The sequence below is a fragment of the Symphalangus syndactylus genome, chromosome 17, assembly GCF_028878055.3.
Source record: "Symphalangus syndactylus isolate Jambi chromosome 17, NHGRI_mSymSyn1-v2.1_pri, whole genome shotgun sequence".
NCBI classification, from domain to species: domain Eukaryota; kingdom Metazoa; phylum Chordata; class Mammalia; order Primates; family Hylobatidae; genus Symphalangus; species Symphalangus syndactylus.
Window position 1 is genome coordinate 24,020,059 of NC_072439.2, and position 15,281 is coordinate 24,035,339.

The 15,281-nt window shown below is 48.3% G+C and overlaps 1 protein-coding gene across 7 annotated transcripts in view; it reads right to left on the reverse strand.

Annotated features, from left to right (window-relative positions):
• SIPA1L3 (signal induced proliferation associated 1 like 3) overlaps nucleotides 1-15,281 on the reverse strand; it is a 292,121-nt gene that overhangs the window by 260,297 nt on the left and 16,543 nt on the right. The window contains exon 1 of one of the 7 annotated variants that reach the window (XM_063621128.1): nucleotides 5,509-5,835. The exons of the other annotated variants lie outside the window; for them this stretch is intronic. The gene's annotated coding sequence lies outside the window, so the exon portion shown is untranslated. Of the gene's footprint in view, nucleotides 1-5,508; nucleotides 5,836-15,281 lie in introns of those variants that run through there. 7 annotated transcript variants of the gene reach the window in all.

Genomic DNA, 15,281 nt, shown 5'->3' on the forward strand with positions numbered 1-15,281 from the left:
TGGAATATTCACATGGCAGTAAATAAAAATGCATGAGTCCCAGTGGTACCAGTCTAAATCAATGTTAGAATCATAATATTAGGTGAAAAATGCAAGTCTCAGAAGACTATGTACAGTATATCTTTTTTTTTTTTTGAGGTGGAGTCTTGCTCTGTCGCCCAGGCTGGAGTGCAGTGGCACGATCTCAGCTCACTGCAACCTCCGCCTCCTGGGTTAAAGCAATTCTCCTGCCTCAGCCTCCTGAGTAGCTGGGACTACAGGTGCACACCACCACGCCCAGCTAATTTTTTTGTTATTTTTAGTAGAGATGGGGTTTCACCATGTTGGCCAGGATGGTCTCAATCTCTTCACCTCGTGATCCGCCCACCTTGGCCTCCCAAAGTGCTGAGGTTACAGGTGTGAGCCACGGTGCCTGGTCTTTTATTTATTTATTTATTTATTTTTGAGACAGGGTTTCACTCTGTCGCCCTGGCTACAGTGCAGTGGCACGAACAAGGCTCACTGCAGCCTCAACCTCCTGAGCTCAAGCAATCCTTCCTCCTAAGCCTCCCAAGTAGCTGGGACCACGAGTGCATGCCACCACACCTGGCTAATTTTTAAAAATTTTTTTGTAGAGATGAGGTCTTGCCATGTTGCCCAGGCTGGTCTCAAACTCCTGGGCTCAAGAAATCCTGCTGCCTCAGCCTCCCAAAGTGCTGGGATTACACGCATGAGACACCACACTCAGCCATATTTTGATAAAGTTCAAAAATCATTCTTTTAAAGCAAAGAATAATAAACAAAAAATTCAAGATGGTGGTCAATTCTGAGAGAGCAGGCAGGAAAGTGAATGGGAAGTACCACATAGGTACATGTAAGTTACTGGTAATATTCAAATTCTTAGGCAAACAGTGGGCTAATGGCTGTTCATTACGACAGACAAATATTTTCTTCATGGACCAAAAATGCCAGTGTATCATGCACCACGCATTATGATTAATCCAATTCTGTGTGTCCAAAGGCCATCTTTAAAAAGTGAATACAGGCCAGGTGTGGTGGCTCACGCCTGTAATGCCAATGCTTTGGGAGGCCAAGGCAGGAGGATCACTTGAGCCCAGGAGTCTGAAACCAGCCTGGGCAACATGGCAAGATCCCATCTCTACAAATAAATGAAAAAAAGTAGCCAAACAACCATTCTATTCCAGCCTAAGTGTCACAGTGAGACCCAGACTCTAAAAAGATTTTAAAAATTAATGCATTTAGAAAGAGGTGAGGAAGAATATATACTAGGTTACTGACAGATGAGACCAATGAGGCAGGAAGCAGGAGTGGAGGGGATGGAGTAGTAAGTGGTTTTTGTTTCATGTTTTATTCTGCTGTCAATTACGTATTCATTTCAACAAGAAATGTTTCCTGTAATTAACCAAAGCAATATAGCCAAACGGTTCAGTACACACCTCCAGAGCCAGACCAGGAGAGACTGCATCTCAACTCCACCATGCCCTCGTCAGAGGAAATATGGCAAGTTACTGAACCTCTCTGTGCCTGTTTCTGCCTCTGAGAAGAGAGGGTGATAATAATGCCCATTTCATAGGGCCACTGTGAAGATTCACTGAGTTGGCTTATGGAAAGTATTCATAACAGTTCCTGTACACAGGGTAAGCCCTTAATGAGACTGGCTACTATTCTTATCATTAGACTAACTTTGAACACTGATATGAGAGAGGTGAGCTCAGCAATGATCTGGTAAAGGTCTGCAAATAATCCTGCACACTCTTACAGTCTTTGGGAGAAGCCCAGTGCCCTGCCCATGCCAGGAATTTACTAAACAGTTGATAAATGAATGTATGCTGCCTCTGTTTACCCAACACTTCTGTGGCTGTCTGGACGGAGCGTTGGCAGGTGCATGCCCAACATGTCGACTCTCCGTCTTCTTCCTTATTGACCCTTTGCTCAGGGTGGCAATGAGCCCAACTGAAAAACTGTAGATGTCCTTGCAGCAAGGAGTGGCCATGTCACAAAGTTCTAGCCAAACAGTCACAAGCAGAAGTCTGCTAAGGATTTCAGGGAAGGCTTTGGCTTCTTGATACAGGTGCTGTCTCCTTTCCTTAGAACCTGCTTCTGCCTGCCCATCACAAGGAAATCAGGCTGGAGGTGGTGCAACCGTTTTATGAATATGAGGCTAAGGATGGTGACACAGATAAGGAGAGACCTGGAGCAGCAGAGAGAGAGTAAGGTGAGCACCACCTTAGCCTGCTGAGCTCTGCACTTCTTACATGAGAAAATGAACCCCGTGGTAGCCAGGATAGAAAGGTGCCCCCAGTGGACCACAATTCCCGGAACTTGTTTTGTGATATCCCTCCCATACTGAATCTGGGCTGACTCTTCAACTCACATTAACTAACAGAATGAAGTAGAAGTGATGTGGGGCCAGTTCTAAATCTATGCCTTAAGAAGGCTCACAAAAGCCCTCGGCTGCCATGTTATAAGTCCACCTACAGGCTGGCCAGGCCGCATGAAAGGAGAGGTCCCAAGACTATGGACAGACATGGACCCAGCCATTCCCAAGGTGCCATTTCAGTAAAGCCATCTTGAATGCTCCAACCCCATCCACCCTCTGACTGCAGCCACATAACAGACCCCAAGGAAGACCAGCAGAAGAACCATCCTGCTGAGCCCCAGTCAACCACAGGTTCACAAGAAATAAGAAACTGCTGTCATTTTAAGGTCTTAAGTTTGGGGGTGGCTTGTGGTGCAGCAACAGATAACTAGAACAAACCTCTATCTGGGTACAACACTGTACAAGTTTCCTGAACACAAGCACAGTCCCTAACTAAAGTGCCACCTGAAAAAGAAACATACAATCGATCACAAATTCCAACAAAAATCTCTTGCACATTCTGATTTCCAACCAAGATTGTTAATATGAAAAAATATGAACTGTCCTTTCACTCTTATTTCTTAATAAGAACATTAAACACAACTAATCTGGATAAGTGTGATGAATCTATTAATTAGTCTAATAATGAAAAAGCATTTAAAAAATGCTTTTTGGTTCAACACAGTGCTGGACCTGGTGAGAACCCTCCAAAAGTACATCTTCTATCTGGATGAGAGGCATCATTATACTACTGTTACTTCATATTCATTCTCAAAGGCCTAGAGCTTAACAAGGTGGCCAAACAGGTTGGACACCTGCAATCTAATTAAAGAAGGCTATCAATAAAAATAATAATTTGAGGGGAAAAAAACTCTAGAAGCAAAGGGAATGCCCATCAGTGATGTCTTGGCCAAATCAATTATGGTGCATCCACACCACTGTGTGTTACGCAGCCACTAAAAAGAGCAAATCTAAGCACTATGCAAGGACTCAGAGGCATTACCACATGGCACTGCTATGTGAGAAGAGCAAAATGCAAGAAAATAAGTGTAATATTATCTCCTATAGGATTATATAACCATGGACAAAAATGTGGAAAGATACATACAGTCCTTCATTGTTACCATGGGTGAAGGATTGCGGGAGGATGCTGACATAGGGGTGGAGCCGGGTGGGGGGTGAGCACAAAAAAGGACAGACCGAAAATATTAAAAACGGGCTTTAAAAGAATTCATAAAAAGAATTATCTTTTTTAAATCTAATTTGCTATCTATGCACTAGACACAGCGCTGAGTCACCTGATCTCACTTTGACTTCTCGTTTAATCATCTATTAATTATCCCCATTTTCCTGATAAGGAACTTGTGGCCCAGAGAAGTACTGTGCCCACAGTGTTGGGGCTCAGGCATTATATGAAATAAGTGTAATAGAAGGGTCCCCAACTCAACCCCAAACTCCCACACTGGGAGCTCAAGGGACACATGTGTTAAATGTTGTAGAAGAGCTTCCCTCCTGCTCTACACATTCTTAAAATAGCAGCAGGTCCTGACGTGAGATGATGTATGCTACAGCGGCGCGAAGTCCATCAGCACCTCGGTCCCCTGGTGCCTCACGCTGGGAGAAATCTAAGAGGGCCACTGACCTCACTCACAGAGCTCGGGGAAGCCCTGCCCAGGATATTTTTACAGAATCAATTGCTGATACCAGAAGCTAGAAAACAGATGAGGATGTGTCAGCTATTACACGGTCAGATTCTTCGAGCTCACCATTTAATTAAAACTTGCTCAGCCCCAGAGCAAGAATTATTACCCATTAAAGCAGGGGAGATGGCTCAACTGTGCCTGGCTGGTTAATTGCTACTTCTCAGACATTCCCTGGCCTCCCCCTGCAGGAACAGCAAGCAGGGGCTGGAGATATACATGAGATGTGTGTATATGGGTGGTGTATTCCACACAGCCTTCTCCACCTAAATGAACCTGACATCCTCTCCACTTACTAGGCCAAGCTTTCCTGTTCCATGCCACGGGCACCCAGGCTGCCCGGATGAGTCACTACCAGGCCTGGGTTGCACAGACTGCAGGAGTTGCGGGACAGGAAGGCAGAGAGGGCTGGATGCTGCAGGCAGGTGCCAGAGAGCCACTGGGTGACCAGGGGGATGCATCTGCGCATGCCGCCTCACCCACGGCCACAGGTTCCTGGAAAAGCTGACACCCTCCTCAAACCCCAAACGGAGCTGGCCACCCGTCCTTGGATCATGTTGCACCTGATATAAATTCATTCATATCATAATTTAGCCCGCATCTACCACGTGCCAGCAACGGTTCTACAAGGATGGACACAAAAGTGCCTGTGCTTCTATGGAGCCTAGAGCTGGGAAGCAGAGCACAGACAAAATATGTCAAGTGGAAATAAATGCTATGAAGAAAAATAAAGCAAAGAGTAAGGGCGAGGGTGAGGGAGAAGGTGTAATTTAATAAGGAGAGAGGCCTCATGGAGAAAGTGACATCTGAACAGAGACTTGAGGGAGGGAGGGAGGGAGGGAGGCGGTGCTGGGGATTCTAGGGGAAGTGTTCCAGGCACAGGGAACAGCCATGGCAAAGTCTCTGAGGGAGGAACAGCAGGAGGCCAGTGCAGCTGGGGTACAGCAAGCAAGCAGCTGAGAGGTCAGAGATAAGGTCACACATGGAAAATGGGGGCCTGGGGTTGAGGAGGGAGGACTTGAGCACCGCTCAGTGCCCAGGCTTGAAGCACTTTACACAGGTGACTCATTGGGCACTGCTGATAGTTCCCATTTCACAAGAAGAGGAAATTGAGGCCCAAAGAGGAAAGGGGACTCAGGTGAGACCACAGAGCTCGTCTACACCAGGCTGGGATTGGCCCCAGCCCCGGAACAGAAGTCTGCATCCAGCAGGAGCTCAACTCACTAAAAGAGTCACCGATTCCTTCCCTTGGGAGAAATGTCCTCCATTTTTATTTTTCTCAGTCCCTCAACACCCGGCCCACTCTTTCTTCGCAGTTAGGAGCAGACAGGTAAACATTTCAGGGAGAAGAGGGGGGGAAGAAAAAAAAAAGCCAACTAACTCCGGAAAGGAAGAAACATGATTAACTTTCTCTGCAAGTCACTGCCACATTTAATGAATATCGCTCACCTGAAAGACTCCCCGAACACGGCTCTGATCACAAAGTGGGCAGGTGGCTGTCAGGGGAGCCCCAGGTGGGCTCCTCCTGTCCCGGGTCCTCCCAGGGCGAGGCCACCTGCCTGGGCTCTCCAGGCCGACCTCGGTGGTGCCCGCCCCCAGCCCGCTGTGGGTGTCTGGAATGCGGAAACGGGAACCTGCCGTGCCAGCTCCTAACAGCGACTTATTCAACAGCCGCAGAAACACGCCAGCCACTGGAGTTCCCCAGGAGATGGCTGGTCGTCGTGAACAGGCGCGTTCCCAAAGAAAGCTGTTTTGCCAACAGTCCCTTTGGGGGAGGGAAAAAAAAGGCCTCCTTACTCATCAGACACGTGGTCTGAGGAGTCTGAATGGGCTTGAAGGAAAGCTCAAAGGTAACAAAGGCGGCTCGCCTATTACCTCGGATTCAGGCACAGGCCACCTGTTCACTGACAGAGCCAGGGCTGGACTTGTGCCCACACCATCCCCTGCCCTGAGCTTGCGCCTGGATGCTTCATTCAGAACCGTACAATCCAAAGGCGGGCTCCTTGGCCCGTGCAGAGGAGGCGCTAGCTCACAGAGGCAATGCAGCTTAATGATTAAACGCGGCCGCTGGACTCTTCCAGCCAGCTTTGGAAACACAACCGAACGGCTTTAGTTGGCTAATAATAACAACCACAATCGGAATGCTCACTGCACAAGGCGCTGTTCTAAGTGCTGCATATGAATTCTCTCTCCTAACCCTCACAGCGACCCTCTAAGGAGGAATATCGGCATTCTTATTTTACAGATGAGAAGTTGAGCCGGGCGCGGTGGCTCACGCTTGTAATCCCAGCACTTTGGGAGGCCGAGGCAGGCAGATCACGAGGTCAGGAGATCGAGAGACCACGGTGAAACCCCGTCTGTACTAAAAATACAAAAAAAATTAGCCGGGCGTGGTGGCAGGCGCCTGTAGTCCCAGCTACTCAGAGAGGCTGAGGCAGGAGAATGGCGTGAACCTGGGAGGCGGAGCTTGCAGTGAGCCGAGATTGTGCCGCTGCACTCCAGCCTGGGCAACAGAGCGGGACTCCGTCTCAAAAAAAAAAAAAGAGGCCGGGCGCGGTGGCTCAAGCCTGTAATCCCAGCACTTTGGGAGGCCGAGGCGGGTGGATCACGAGGTCAGGAGATCGAGACCATCCTGGCTAACACAGTGAAACTCCGTCTCTACTAAAAAATACAAAAAATTAGCCAGGCGTGTTGGCGGGCGCCTGTGGTCCCAGCTACTCGGGAGGCTGAGGCAGGAGAATGGCGTGAACCCAGGAGGTGGAGGTTGTGGTGAGCCGAGATCGCGCCACTGCACTCCAGCCTGGGGGACAGAGAAAGACTCCGTCTCAAAAAAAAAAAAAAAAAAAAAAAAAAAAAAAAAAAAAGAGAAGTTGAACAAATAAGTCGCAGGCTGGAGGTCACACAGGAAGAAAGTGCTGGGGTGGGGATCTAATCCAAGCAGAGGAGCTCCAAGGTTCCAGTTTTTACCCACTACTTTATTTATTTTATTTTATTTTGAGACAGAGTCTTGCTCTGTCACCCAGGCTGGATGGAGTGCAGTGATGCAATCTCAGCTCACTGCAACCTCCGCCTTCTGGATTCAAGCGATTCTCCTGCCTCAGCCTCCCAAGTAGCTGGGATTACAGGCATGCGCCACCACACCCAGGTACTTTTTTTTTTTTTGTATTTTTAGTAAAGACGGGGTTTCAGCATGTTAGCCACGCTGGTCTTGAACTCCCAACCTCAGGAGGTCCACCTGACTTGGTCTCCCAAAGTGCTGGGATTACAGGCATGAGCCACCGTGGCCGGCCTTAACCACTACTTTAGATCTCCTCTTGTAAGGAGAAGCAGGTGCTCCCACTGGGCCTCAGTTTCCTTATCTATGAAATGGGATGAGGAGTCAGTGAGAGCTTTATTATTATTTTTGTAGAGACAAGGGTCTCACTGTGTTGTCCAGACTGGTCTTGAACTCCTAGCTTCAAGTGATCCTCCCTCCTCAGCCTCCCAAAGCGCTGGGATTACAGGCATGAGCCACTGTGCCTGGCCAAGTGAGATCTTTATGGTGAGCACTGTGCTGGTGGCTCACAAAAATGCTCAACAACTATCAGCTGCACTTATCACATGCTGCCCTCAGAGTCAGTCAGGTCCACTTTATTCCTTCAAAATACTGAGTAATCAGCTCATGGTCAGAGTTTAAATTCCAGGCAGCTGAAGGAAAAGAAATTAAGAAAGGCTCTTACCATCATCCTTCTTTACAACCACACACACAAATATAAACAGAATGTCTATTCTGAGTCAGGCACTGGGACACAGTAGTAAACAAAAACCACATAAACCCTGCCCACAGGGAGCTTATAGTCCCCTGTGAATGAACTGGCACAGAATATTCAAAGATTAGCTGATACATATTGTACTGAGTGCTGCTTTGGGTCGGGTGCTGTAAGGGGGTCTAAGCATGTCACGTGCTTTGATGCATTTGAATCCTCCCAACAACCTAGGAGGACAGTACCATTACCAGCTCCACCTTATAGATACAGAAACTAAGACATGCAAGGCTAAGTGGCTTGCCCAAAGTAAAACAGGGAGCCCAAGATGGATCCAGAACATGCACTCAGCAGTCTGGCTCAGAGCTCACACTGCATTCCTCAGCCCTTTGCAGTCTCAAAGGGCAGTGGCTTTACAGTGTGGCCACGAGCAGTAGCAACAGGTATCCTCAGGAAATTTCAGTCTGCAAAAGGGATGGCCACTCTTCATAGATTTTTTTTTTTTTTTTTTTTTTTTGGTGAGGGGGTGCAGGATTATAAAATATTTATTATGTCACATTTATGCTGGGCATAGTGGCTCACACCTGTAATCCCTGCACTTTGGGAGGCTGAGGTGGGAGGATTGCTTGAGCCCCAGGAGTTCGAGACCAGCCTGGGCAACAAAGTGAGACCTCGTCTCTATGAATGATTAAAAAATTAGCCAGGCATGGGCCGGGCACGGTGGCTCATGCCTGTAATCCCAGCAATTTGGGAGGCCGAGGCGGGTGGATCACAAGGTCAGGAGATCGAGACTAACACAGTGAAACCCTGTCTCTACTAAAAATACAAAAAATTAGCCGGGTGCGGTGGCAGGCGCTTGTAGTCCCAGCTACTTGGGAGGCTGAGGCAGGAGAATTACTTGAACCGGGGGGTCAGAGGTTGCAGTGAGCCAAGATCGTGCCACTGCACTCCAGCCTGGGCAAAAGAGTGAGACTCCATCTCAAAAAAAAAAAAAAAAAAAAATTAGCCAGGCATGGTGGCATGCACCTGTGGTCCCAGCTACACGGGAGGCTGAGGCGGGAGGATTGCTTGAGCCCAGGAGGTCGAGGCTGCAGTGAGCCATGATCACACCACTGCACTCTAGCCTGGGTGACAGAACAAGACTGTCTCTAAAAACAACAAACACATACATACATAAAAAGTCACATTTAATATGTTAATAGCAGAGGCCACATTCTTAAGCACTTACCATGCGCTGGCCCCTGGGGGGTAAGTACTTGACCAGCATCCTCTCCTTTCATCCAAGGACAGCCCTCAGAGGGGGAAACTCAGCCTTTGCACGGAGGGGTAGGAGAAGGGGGGAGCGAGTCAGGAGCAGAGAGAGGGGTGACACCCAGGTGTTTCTGGGCAGAGTGAGTGAGTGCTCTCAAAGACCGCGCACTCTAACCTTCAGACAGCTGCGTCATCACCCAACTCAGGTTTCCCTGAATTGTCAGACAAAATACTTGGTATTCCAACAAGATTCAGAGTTCTTGTGGTACAAGGACCCTGTGCACACAGTTTTAAAGGTGGGCATGATTAGAGAACAAAAAGCTAAGTCCTGATTCAGGTAATTACAAAACAAAGTTGGTAAGCACGATGACAAAAATGCATGGGCATTATGCTTTCACTGTGTTCCACTTATTTCTGCAGCAAATCCAATTGTCTGCCTACCCAATATCCCTCCCCCTTTCCCAGTCCTTTCCTAAATGGCACTCTGATTTTATTCCTGTAGCCACTCTCCTCCCTGTGCTACCTACTTCAGGTAAGGCTGGCCCCGGCTCCAGCCCCAGCCCCAGCCCCAGCCCCAGAGGGTCAATCCTAATTGGCCCTTGGCTGGTTTCTCTGGGCAGGGTCACATATCACAATGCTGGCCAATGAGATATGAGGGAAATCTGGGAGGCAGGGAATCAATGAAAGGTTTCCTCACTCTTAAAGAGATACACAGCGAGTGAGAGATGCCCTCTTTCTGCTGCTGGATGTGGCCCTGACAGTGTGTGCCAACTGGAGCCTTGGCAGTCATCTTGTGGCCACGCAGGGAGCCTAGGGACACAGGAGACACACCATGGATGACAGGGTGGCTTGAAGGAGAGGGATGGGGTCCCTGCAGGCATTGTGGAACTACTTAGTCAACTCTTGTGCTGCCTACCTACAGGCTTCTTTGTTATATATGAGATCATAAATCTCGTTATTTCAGGCCAATTTCATTTGGGCTTCCTATTAGAGTAGCTCATGGTTCTCAAAACATGCTTCCTGTACCAGGGGCACCAGTGTCACCACAAAATGCAAATTCTCAAGCTAGACTTACAGAATTAGGGTGGGGGCCAGCAATCTGTGTTTTACTTAGCCCTCAGAGGATTCTCATCCTTGCTAGGGTTTTTGTTTTTTTGAGACGGAGTCTCACTCATTCTGTTGCGCAGGCTGGAGTGCAGTGGTGCGATCTTGGCTCACTGCAACCTCTCAGAGCCTCCTAGGTTCAAGCGATTCTCCTGTCTCAGCCTCCCGAATAGCTGGGACCACAGGTATGCGCCACCACACCCTGCTAATTTTTGTATTTTTAGTAGAGATGGGGTTTCAACACATTGCCCAGGCTGGCCTTGAACTCCTGGCCTCAAATGATCCACCTGCCTCGGCCTCCCAGAGTGCTGGGATTATAGGTGTGAGCCACCGCGCCTGGTCTTGCTCGGGTTTGAAAACCACTGCAGTAGCACACTGAGCTTTAGAGTTAAGATACAGCTCTGGAGTCAGACTGCCTGAATCCAAATCACGTCACCATGCTGATACACTGTTGGTGGGAATGTAAATTAGCTCAGCCACTGGGGAAAGCAGTTTGAAGATTCCTCAAAGAACTAAAAATAGAATTACCGTTCGACCCAGCAATCCCATTTCTGGGTATCTACCCAAAGGAAAAGGAACCAGTCTACCAAACGACACCTGCGCTCCTATGCTCATCACAGCACTATTCATGATAGCATGTGAATCAACCCACAAAACCAGGGAATCAACCCAGATACCCGTCAACAGTGGACTGGATAAAGATAATGTGGTACATATATACCATGGAATACTACACAGCCATTAAACAAGAATGAAATCATGTCTATTGCAGCAACATGGATGTAGCTACAGGACATTATCCTAAGTGAATGAATGCACAAACAGAAAACCAAATATCCAATGTTCTTACTTCTAAGAGGGATGCTAAACATTGCATACACACACACACACACACACACACACACACACCATGTTCTTACAACTGGGAGCTAAACATTGCATACACACACACACACCGCCCATGTTCTTACTTCTAAGTGGGAGCTAAACATTGCGTACAAACACACACACACACACACACACACACACACCCATGTTCTTACTTCTAAGTGGGAGCTAAACATTGCATACACACACACACACACACACACACCCCATGTTCTTCTAAGTGGGAGCTAAACATTGCATACACACACACACACACACACACACACACACACACCCCATGTTCTTACTTCTAAGTGGGAGCTAAACATTGAGTACATACACACACACAAACACACACACACACACACACACACACACGAACAACAGACACTGAGAATTCCAAAAGCCAACAGGGAATGGGGCAAGGGTTGAAAATCTACCTACTAGGGACTGGGTGCGGTGGCTCACACCTGTAATCCCAGCACTTTGGGAGGCCAAGGTGGGTGGATCACCTGAGGTCAGGAGTTCAAGACCAGCCTGGCCAACAAGGCAAAACCCCATCTCTACTAAAAAATACAAAAAAATTTAGCCGGGCATGGTTGGTGGGGGCACCTGTAATCCCAGCTACTCGGGAGGCTGAGGTAGGGAGAAGTGCTTGAACCCAGGAAGCGGAGGTTGCATTGAGCTGAAATTGCACCAGTGCACTCCACCCTGGGTGACAGAGCAAGACTCCACCTCAAAAAAAAAAAAAAAAAGGAGAAGAAAATCTACCTATTGGGTTCTCTGTTCACTATTTGAGTGACAGGATCTATACCCCAAGCCTCAGCATCACACAATATACTCATGTAACAAACCTTCACATGTACCCTCTGAATCTAAAAAAAAAAATCATGTCACCACCTTTTTCTAGCTGCCTGACCTTGAACAAGTTATTCAAATTTAGTTACCTCATCTGCAAAGGGAGAATAGTATCTCCCAGGGTTGTCGGGAGGCTTAAAGGAGTGGCTTCATGTGAAGGACCCAGCACAGTGTCTTGCATGCAGCAGACGCTACCGACATTGCCTACTTGCTGCTGCAGTTGTTGCTGCTGATGCTGTTATTACTGTTCACAGCCAAAGGCTTACCAAATGGCACAACTTCCCGACTGAGCTCTTCCAAAGTTGGCACCATATCTCCTTTAAGGTTATTTCACCCCTACCTCCTCCCACAGGACCCAGGCCAGTGCCCTGGTTCCACAATGACTTGCAAGTCTCCCATCGCTACAGGGAGGTGCACGGCTCCTCAGGCCCCCTCCCCAAGCCTGAGCCACCTGGTCCCAGTAGAGATTGCCACAGACATCTCAAGCTGGGTGCTCTGCCAGCTACTCTGCTCGGTGACCGATCCAGAATGCCCACGAGTTCCAGAGAGCACCCCCACCATGTGAGTCACACCAAACACCCAGCAAGAGTCTGCGGGTGCCCCTACGTCTGGGAGCTGTGATTTCAAAACTGGTGGAACCAAGATGCAGAAAGCCAAAGTGACAAACATCGTAAGCCAGGTGAGGTCCCCGTGAGAAGCGGCAGCCTCTTGCTGGGCTTAATAGCAAGCCCTGGTTTGAGGCTACAAGTGGGGCAGGGGTTTTCACGCCCTGGTGTTACAGGCACTGTTGGGCCTGTCACTGAAAGAGGACGGTGAGATGCAGGAGGAATCGGGGGAGGACTACCAACCCTCACAGCAAGAAAGGATTGGCCAAATTCCTCATGTTCCTGAAAGGAAGCTGTTAGGCTGAACCTCATAAAATTGCCAATATTCAATCCTTCCTGACCCACAAAAGCATAATGTCAGGCAGTTCAACCTAATACAAGACAGGAAACTCACTCAGATACTGTAGTGTCAAGGAACTAACTGGTCACCATCAGGAAACTGGAATGGTGGTGGTCTCTTGGGAAGGGAACTGGGTGCCCTATTTTTGTTGCTTTGGTTCCTTGTACGTGTGGTCACTAGTCAAACTTTTCAAAAATGTAATAAATCGGCCGGGCGCAGTGGCTCACGCCTGTAATCCCAGCACTTTGGGAGGCCGAGGCGGGTGGATCACGAGGTCAAGAGTTTGAGACCATCCTGGCCATCATGGTGAAACCCCGTCTCTACTAAAAATACAAAAATCAGCTGGGCGTGGTGGTACGTGCCTGTAGTCCCACCTACTCAGGAGGCTGAGGCAGAAGAATTGCTTGAACCTGGGAGGCGGAGCTTGCAGCGAGCCAAGATTGGGCCGTTGCACTCCAGCCTGGCAACAGAGCAAGACTCCGTCTCAAAAAAAAAAAAAAGGCCGGGCGCGGTGGCTCACGCTTGTAATCCCAGCACTTTGGGAGGCCGAGGCGGGCGGATCATGAGGTCAGGAGATCGAGACCACGGTGAAACCCCGTCTCTACTAAAAATACAAAAAATTAGCCGGGCTTGGTGGCGGGCGCCTGTAGTCCCAGCTACTCGGAGAGGCTGAGGCAGGAGAATGGCGTGAACCCGGGAGGCGGAGCTTGCAGTGAGCCGAGATCGCGAGATTGCGCCACTGCACTCCAGCCTGGCAACAGAACGAGACTCCGTCTCAAAAAAAAAAAGTAATAAATCAATTAACCCTGAAAAATCTTACCTTCTCAATCAGAGAAAAGACAAACCTGTGCAGGACCCTAAGAGATCTGCAAATATCTCCTCTCTATCCTCATCCGTCCCACTCTACCAGGCTCATTCTGCTCCTGCCATGTGGGCCTCAATCTTACCAGGCCCCTCGCCTCAGGGCCTTTGCACTGGCTGTTCCCACTCCCTCACCTCCTTCAGGTCTGGCCACTTTTCCAAGGAGGCCATCCCTGGCCACCCTTCTCAAAATTTCAACACCCTCCACCTTAATGCAGTCATGTGTTGCGTAACACTGTTTCAGTCAACAATGGACCACATCTACAAGGGTGGTCCCATAAGACGACAATGGAGCTGAAAAATTCCTATTGCCTAATGACACTGGAGCCACGGGGAGGTCGGAGCACCATGCATTATTCACCTTTGTCATGATGTTGGTGTAAACAAACCTACTGTGCTTCCAGTCATGTAAAAGACAATGTAACACACACAATCGTGTACAGTACATAATCTTTTTTTTTTTTTTTGAGACAGAGTCTCCCTCTATTGCCCAGGCTGGAGTGCGGTGGTGTGATCTCGGCTCACTGCAACCTCTGCCTCCTGGGTTCAAGCAATTCTCCTACCTCAGCCTCCTGAGTAGCTCAGATTACAGGTGCACGCCACATTGCCCAGCTAATTTTTGTATTTTTAGTAGAGAGAGGGTTTCACTATGTTGGCCAGGCTGGTCTAGAACTCCTGACCTCAGGTGATCCGCCCACTTCAGGCTCCAAAAGTGCTGGGATTACAGGCGTGAGCCACCACACCCGGCCCACGTACAGTATATAACACTTGATAAGGATAATAAATGATGATGTTACTGGTTTACATATTTACTATATATACTTTTTTTTTTTTTTTTTTGAGACAGAGTCTAGCCCTATCACCCAGGCTGGAGTGCAGTGGTGCAATCTCGGCTCACTGCAACCTCTGCCTCCCAGGTTCAAGCTATTCTCCTGCCTCAGCCTCCCGAGCAGCTGGGATTACAGGCGCCTGCCACTATGCCCGGCTAATTTTTGTATTTTTAGTAGAGATGGGGTTTCACCATGTTGGCCAGGCTGTATATATACTTTTTATTGTTATTTTAGAGTGTGCTCCTTCTACTTATATACAAAAAAAAAAAAAAGCTGTAAAACAGCCTCAGGCAGGCCCTTCAGGAGATATTCCAGAAGAAGGCGCTGTTATCATAGGAAGTGACAGCTCCACGTGTGTTACTGCCCCCGAAGACCTTCCAGCGGGACAGGATGTGGAGGAGGAACAGTGACACTAATGATCCTGTGGAGGCCTAGGCTCATGTGTTTGTGTCTTAGTTTTTACTAAAAGCAGCTCAGAAAGCAAAAAAATAAAACGGAACATTTTAAATTTAAAAATAGAAAAAAAGCTTACAGAATAAGAATATAAAGAAAATATTTTTGTACAACTGAATAAGGTGTGTTTTAAGCTAAGTGGTATTACCAAAGAGTCAAGGCCAGGCGCGGTGGCTCATGCCTATAATCCCAGTACTTTGGGAGGCCGAGGCAGGCAGATCACCTGAGGGTAGGAGTTCGAGACCAGCCTGGCCAACATGGGGAAACCCCGTCTCCACTAAAAATACAAAAACAACAATAACAAACAAAC